This window comes from Aotus nancymaae, unplaced genomic scaffold (genome assembly GCF_030222135.1).
Source record: "Aotus nancymaae isolate 86718 unplaced genomic scaffold, 86718_ANA_hifiasm-v0.15.2.pri h1tg000010l, whole genome shotgun sequence".
Classification (NCBI taxonomy): domain Eukaryota; kingdom Metazoa; phylum Chordata; class Mammalia; order Primates; family Aotidae; genus Aotus; species Aotus nancymaae.
Window position 1 is genome coordinate 34900001 of NW_026988421.1, and position 6947 is coordinate 34906947.

General features: G+C 41.8%; 1 pseudogene; it reads left to right on the forward strand.

The window, feature by feature from the left end:
- Positions 1-3330, forward strand: part of LOC105708134 (protein SET-like) — a 7158-nt pseudogene extending 3828 nt beyond the window's left edge.
- The last annotated feature ends 3617 nt before the right edge of the window (positions 3331-6947 follow it).

Consider the following 6947-nt stretch of genomic DNA (forward strand, 5'->3'; position numbering starts at 1 on the left):
TGAATTTTACTTGTTGTTACACTTTTCTAAGTTTTCTACTTTATTTTAAAATTTTCATAGCTACTAATATGTCTTTCTATGGGAAAATATTGGTGTAGGCCAGGCATGTGGCTCACATCTGTAATCCCAACACTGGGAAGCCTAGGCCAGAGGATTGCTTGAGCCCAAGAGTTTGATACAAGACCAGCTTGGACAATACAGTGAGACCCTGTCTCTACAAAAAAAAGAATAATACAAAAAGTAGCCAAGCATGGTGGCGCACATCTGTGGTCCTAGCTACTAGGGAGGCTGAGGTGGAAGGATCACTTGAGTTCAGGCATTTGAGACAGTAGAGAGTGAAGATTGTGCCACTGCACTCCAGCTTGGGCCACAGAGTGAGACCTGAAAAGAAAGAAAAGAAAGAAAGAGAGAGGAAGGAAAGGGAAGGGAAGGGGATGGGAGAGGAGGGGAAGGGAAGGGACTATCGGTACAATGGTGAAAATAAAATTTGTGATAATACTTTTTAAAATGTATAGACAGGCTTATTTTCCATCCCATCTTCCTTTGTATTCTGTCTTTTGTAGATGAAGAAATCAAGGTTCAGGGTGACATCGCCAGTTTAGGGGAAAGTACAGACTAGACGCCAGACCTCTACACTGGAGGGAGAGACTGACCTCAGAAGGGAGGCTGGACTAGTGACTTCTAAGGCACCTTCCAGCCTGAGGCTTTCTTTCTGCTGCTGTGCTGGTTTCACCCGCTGTATTCACTGCCCTCTCAAGGTAAGAGAACTTCAGAAATCCATGAAGTGTTTCTGCCCCAGGTACTTCACTGAACTCTAGTTTTCTTTCTCTAACTTGCAAATAGGGCTACAACTCTGACTCTGTGTTTCCAGATTCTGTTTCAATGCAGACAATTAGATGGTAAATAATTCAAGAGAACGGAAACTGGCAAAGTGGTATGTGATGTCCAAATAGCTATCTTGTTTACTCTCTGGTGTAAACTTCAGGCTCCTCTGCAACTCTGGAGCCCCAGGAGTAAGTGAAATGTACAAACACAGGAATCTCCCCTGTTTCCCTTTCCCTTATTTTAAAATATTGTTTGGGGGTGGGAATGCAGTTTACTTTAATCAAAGATGAAAGTAAGACAGGTTGGCTTCAGATGACAGATTCAGAGAACTTCTTAGGCATGTCTGAATTTCCTCCCATGGTGGAGTACAGTGATCAGAATCCAGAGGCATTAGTTTCTCCTTAGGCTGAGGATTCATGATCCAAAGTTGTGGTCTCAGAAATAATCACCATTCATCCTCTTTTTCTTCCTTCTGTTTAATGAGGGAGACACATTCCACCAGACCCTTTTAAACCTGCCCCACCATTAAAGAAGTGGTCTTAGTTAAGATTCATTGAATTACAGGTAAGGTAACATAAACCACCTCCACCTTGCCTAAGAAGAAAAGGATAATGTATTATATGGACACAGGGGTGTCTCATAAAGCCCGAGGGCAAAGAAAATAGAGATGGTCCAGCCTCTGAAGAAACTGGAGCTAGAGGCATCATGTCACAGGACTTTAAAATATATTACAAGGCTATAGTAACCAAAACAGCATGGTGTTTGTATAAAAATAACACATAGACCAATGGAACAGACAAGAGAACACAGTCAACTGATCTTCAACAAAGGTGCCAAGAGCTTGCAGTGGGGAAAGGACACCCACTTCCATAAAGGGTGCTGGGAAAATTGGATAGCCACATGTAAAAGAATGAAACTGGATCCTTCTCTCTCACCATATGCAAAAATAATTTCAAAATGGATTAAAGACTGAAACATAAGATCTAAAACTACAAAAATACTAGGAAAAACTCTCCTGGACATTGGCCCAGGCAAAGACATTATGACTAAGACCTCAAAAACACAGACAACAAAAACAAAAATAAACAAATGGGACTATATTAAACTAAAAATCTTCCGAACAGCAAAGGAAACAATCAACAGAGTGAAGAGACAACTTGTTGAAAGGGAGAAAACATTTGCAAGCTATTCATTCAACAAGGAACTAAGATCCAGAATATAAAAGGAACTCAAAAATCTCAAAAAGGAAAAAACAAATAATCCCATTAAAAAGTGGGCAAAGGACATACATAGGCGTTTCTTAAAAGAAGACACGTAGAGTGTTCTGCTTGCTTTCAGAAGCGTGAGGAGACTTGTTCCCTGGTTTTCGGACTTCCCCAGCAGCATAGCCCACAAATGCCAGTCTCCACTCCCACCTCAAAAGAAGAAACCAAGACTACCTCCTGCTCTGGGACCAGAGGAGACATCGGCCTCTGCAGGCTTGCCAAAGAAGGGAGAAAACGAACAGCAAGAAGCAATTGAACATACTGATGAAGTACAAAATGAAATAGACTTAATGAACAAACCAGTGAGGAGATTTTGAAAGTAGAACAGAAATATGACAAACTCTGCCAACCATTTTTTCAGAAGAGGTCAGAACTGATTGCCAAAGTCCCCAATTTTGGGGTAGCAACATTTGTCAACCATCCACAAGTGTCTGCACTGCTTGGGGAGGAGGACAAAGAGGCACTAAATTATTTGACCAGAGTTGAAGTGATAGAATTTGAAAATATTAAATCAGGTTACAGAATAGATTTTTATTTTGATGAAAATCCTTCCTTTGAAAATAAATTTCTCTCCAAAGAATTTCATCTGAATGAGAGTGGTGATCCATCTTCAAAGTCCACCAAAATCAAATGGAAATCTGGAAAGGATTTGATGAAACATTCAAGTCAAACACAGAATAAAGCCAGCAGGAAGAAGCAGCATGAGGAACAAGAGAGCTTCATTACCTGGTTTACTAACCATTCTGATGCAGGTGCTGATGAGTTAGGAGAGGTCATCAAAGATGATATTTGGCCAAACCCTTTCCAATACTACTTGGTTCCCAATATGGATGATGAAGAAGGAGAAAGAGAAGAAGATGATGATGATGAAGAGGAGGAAGGATTAGAAGATACTGATGAAGAAGGGGATGAGGATGAAGGTGAAGATGAAGATGATGATGAAGGGGATGAAGGAGAGGAGGATGAAGGAGAAGATGACTAACAGAACACTGATGGATTCCAACCTTCCTTTTTAAAATTTTCTCCAGTCCCTGGGAGCAAGTTGCAGTCTTTTTTTTCCCCCTCTTGTGCTCGATCACCCTGTTCTTGAGGTCTCTTTTCCCTACACCATGGTTCTCAACTTATTTTGGGGGAAATACTTTGAGCAGAATACAATGGGAAAAGAGTCTCTACCCCTTTCTGTTTGAAATTCATTTTTATCCCTTCCTGTCTGAACAAAAACTGTTTGGAATCAACACCACCGAGCTCTGTGGGAAAAAAGAAAAATTTGCTCCCTTTGGTCTGCTGGAAGCTGGAGAGTGCTAGGCCCCTGTGTAGTAGTGCATAGAATTCTAGCTTTTTGCCTCCTTTCTCTGTATATTGGGCTCAGAGAGTACACTGTGTCTCTATGTGAATATGGACAGTTAGCATTTACCAACACGTATCTTTATACTTTCTCTTGGTCAAAAAAAGAAAAAAAAAATCTTTAAAAAATGAGGTTATAGAAGGTCAGCAAAGGGTGGGTTTGAGATGCTTGTGTGGGTTAAGTGGTCATTTTGACAACATGGCTTCTCCTTTGGCATGTTTAATTGTGATATTTGACAGACATCCTTGCAGTTTAAGATGACACTTTTAAAATGAATTATCTCCTAATGATGACTTGAGCCCTGCCACTCAATGGGAGAATCAGCAGAACCTGTAGGATCTTATTTGGAATTGACATTCTCTATTGTAATTTTGTTCTTGTTTATTTTTAAATTTTCTTTTTGTTTCACTGGAAAGGAAAGATGATGCTTAGTTTTAAACATTAAAAGTGTACAAGTTGCTTTGTTACAATAAAACTAAATGTGTGCACACACACACACACACAAAAGAAGACATGTAAACAGTCAACAGGTATGTGAAAAAATGCTCACCATCACCAATCATCAGAGAAATAGAAATCAGAACCACAGTGAGATCTTACTCCAATCAGAATGGCCTTTATTAAAAAGACAAAAAATATCCATGAAAACATATGAAGAAAAAAAAAAGAACATCTTGGTGAGGATATTGAAAAAGGGGAACTCTTTTACACTGTTGGTGGGAATGTAAACTAGTACAACCACCATGGAAAATTTCTTTCTTTCTTTCCTTCCCTCTTTCCCTCCCTCCCTCCCTCCCTTCCTTCCTTTTTCTTTTTTGATGGAGACTCACTCTGTCGCCCAGGCTGGATGGAATGCAGTGGCACAATCTCGACTCACTGCAACCTCCACCTCCTGGGTTCAAGCGACTCTCCTACCTCAGCCTCCTGAGTAGATGGGATTACAGACAGCTGCCATCACACTCAGCTAATTTTTGTATTTTTAGTAGAGAAGGTATTTCACCATGTCGGCCAGGTTGGTCCTGAACTCCTGATCTCAGGTGATCTACCTGCCTTGGCCTCCCAAAGTGCAGGGATAACAGATGTGAGCCACTGCGCCTGGTGGGAGATTTCTTAAAAAACTAAAAGTAGAATTACCATTTGATCTAGTGACCCTACTACTGGGTATCTACCCAATGGAAAAGAAATCAGTATATCAAAGGGATATCTGCAAACTTGCATGTTTATTGCATCACTAGGCACAATAGCTAAGATATGGAATCAACCAATGTGTCCATCAATAGACAAATAAATGAAGAAAATGTGGTACATATACACAATGGAATACTGTTTAGCCACAAAAAGAATCAAATCATGTCATTTGCAGCAACATGGATGGAAATAGAGGTTATTCTTTTAAGTGAAAAAAGCCAGACACAGAAAGACAAATACTGTATGTTCTTACTTATATGTAGGAGCTAAAAAACAATTGAACACAGGCCAGGCGCAGTGGCTCATGCCTGTAATCCCAGCACTTTGGGAGGCCGAGGCGGGTGGATCCCGAAGTTAAGCACTCAAGACCATCCTGGCCAACTCGGTGAAACCGTCTCCACTGAAAATACAAAAAAATTAGCTGGGCATGTTGGTGTGCGCCTGTAGTCCCAGCTACTTGGGAGGCTGAGGCAGGAGAATCACTTGAACCCTGGGGCGGAGGTTGCAGTGAGCCAAGATTGCAGCACTGCACTCCAACCTGGCAACAGAGCAAGACTCTGTCTCAAAAAAAAAAAAAAAAAAAAAAAAATTGAACATATGCAGCTAGAGAATGGAAAAACAGACAATGGAGATGGAAGGGACAGTGGTAGGGGGGCAGGCAGATAAAGAGAAGTGTTAAAACATACAAACATACAGTAAGATAAAAGGAATAAATTCAATATTCCACAGCAGAGTAGGATGACTATACTTAATAAAAATGTGTTGCACTCACATGGTCGATGCCCTGAATGCCCCTTCTTGATCACTGTGTATTATATACATATAACAGATTTTCTCATGTACTCCATAGATATACACAAATAAATTTTGTTTATTTTTTTATTTTAATTTTTATTTTTTTTTAAAAGATGGGGTTTCACCATATTGGTCAGGCTGGTCTCGAACTCCTGATCTCAGGTGATCCACCTACCTCAGCCTCCCAAAGTGCTAGGATTACAGGCGTGAGCCACCGCACCTGGCTTTTTTTTTTATAGAGACGAGGTTTCACCATGTTGATCAGGCTGGTCTTGAACTCCTGACTTCGTGATCCGCCCGCCTTGGCCTCCCAAAGTACTGGGATTACAGGTGTGAGCCACCGAGCCCGGCCACAAATAAATTATTTTTTAAGAAAAGAAACTGGAACTAGCTCAGGCAGAAAAGGGAAGTGTGTGGCTCAAGTAACCACAGAAGGAGCAAGTGACTGGAATCAGGGACTCCAACATCCCCTGGGTGCTCCCCATGCCTTTCCTTTCCATGGAAGGGCTTCATTTCCTCCAGCTGGAGACTGGCCTCTTCCATGAGCATGGACCATAGCCAGTGGAAACTTCCAGATTTATTCTCACAGCTTTGTCACACTTTCCACCCACTGCAAAAATAAAAAGGCTTATGGTCCCCAGTTTCAATGCAAAAAGACTGACTGGTCTGCTTGGGCCACCTGTCCTCACTATAGGGGAGGTGTGGAGCAGGGGCCATGGTAAGCTCTGGGTTGATTCAGCTGTGTATACCTGGGTGACCTCACCATGGTTAAATGTTGAAAGGGTTTTGGAGGGCTTCCTCTTTTGGATAGGATGTATATGCAGCAACAATCCAACACTCCTGCTGAAACAACTAGAAAAAACAGCAAGTTACAAAAATCACCTTTTTAAGACATTGCATAGTTGTGCCATCAATGAGGACTGATGAACTGAAATTTTGGAGAGGAAAGAGCCTCTTTTTTTTGAGATGGAGCTTTGCTCTTGTTGCCCAGGCTGGAGTGTAATGGCGCAATCTAGGCTCACTGAAACCTCTGCCTCCTGGTTTCAAGCAATTCTGCCTCAGACTTCCGAGTAGCTGGGATTGCAGGCATGTGCCACAACACCCAGCTAATTTTGTATTTTTAGTAGAGATGGGGTTTTACCATGTTGGTCAGGCTGGTCTTGAACTCCTGACCTCAGGTGATCAGCCAACCTTGGCCTCCCAAAGTGCTGGAATTACAGGCATGAACCATTGCACCTGGCGGGAAAGAGCCCTTTCTAAATGTACTGTCTGTCTCTGACCATTTTCTTCCACCGGGGTTATTTGCCAAATCTATGCACAGGCCAAGGATAGGGCTTGCCCCAGACACGGGGCCTCTACTGGGACAAAGAGAAACTGGTAGAGTTTTTGATGATCAATGTGATCTGGTGTAATGTTAGAATCTAGAGCTAAGCTGAAGCTCCTAAGAACAGAGCTGAATCTTCCATAGGCTTTCAGGGACATGAGAAGACAGAGCCATGCCAATGAGAAGCTTGAGTGGTCTCCATCCA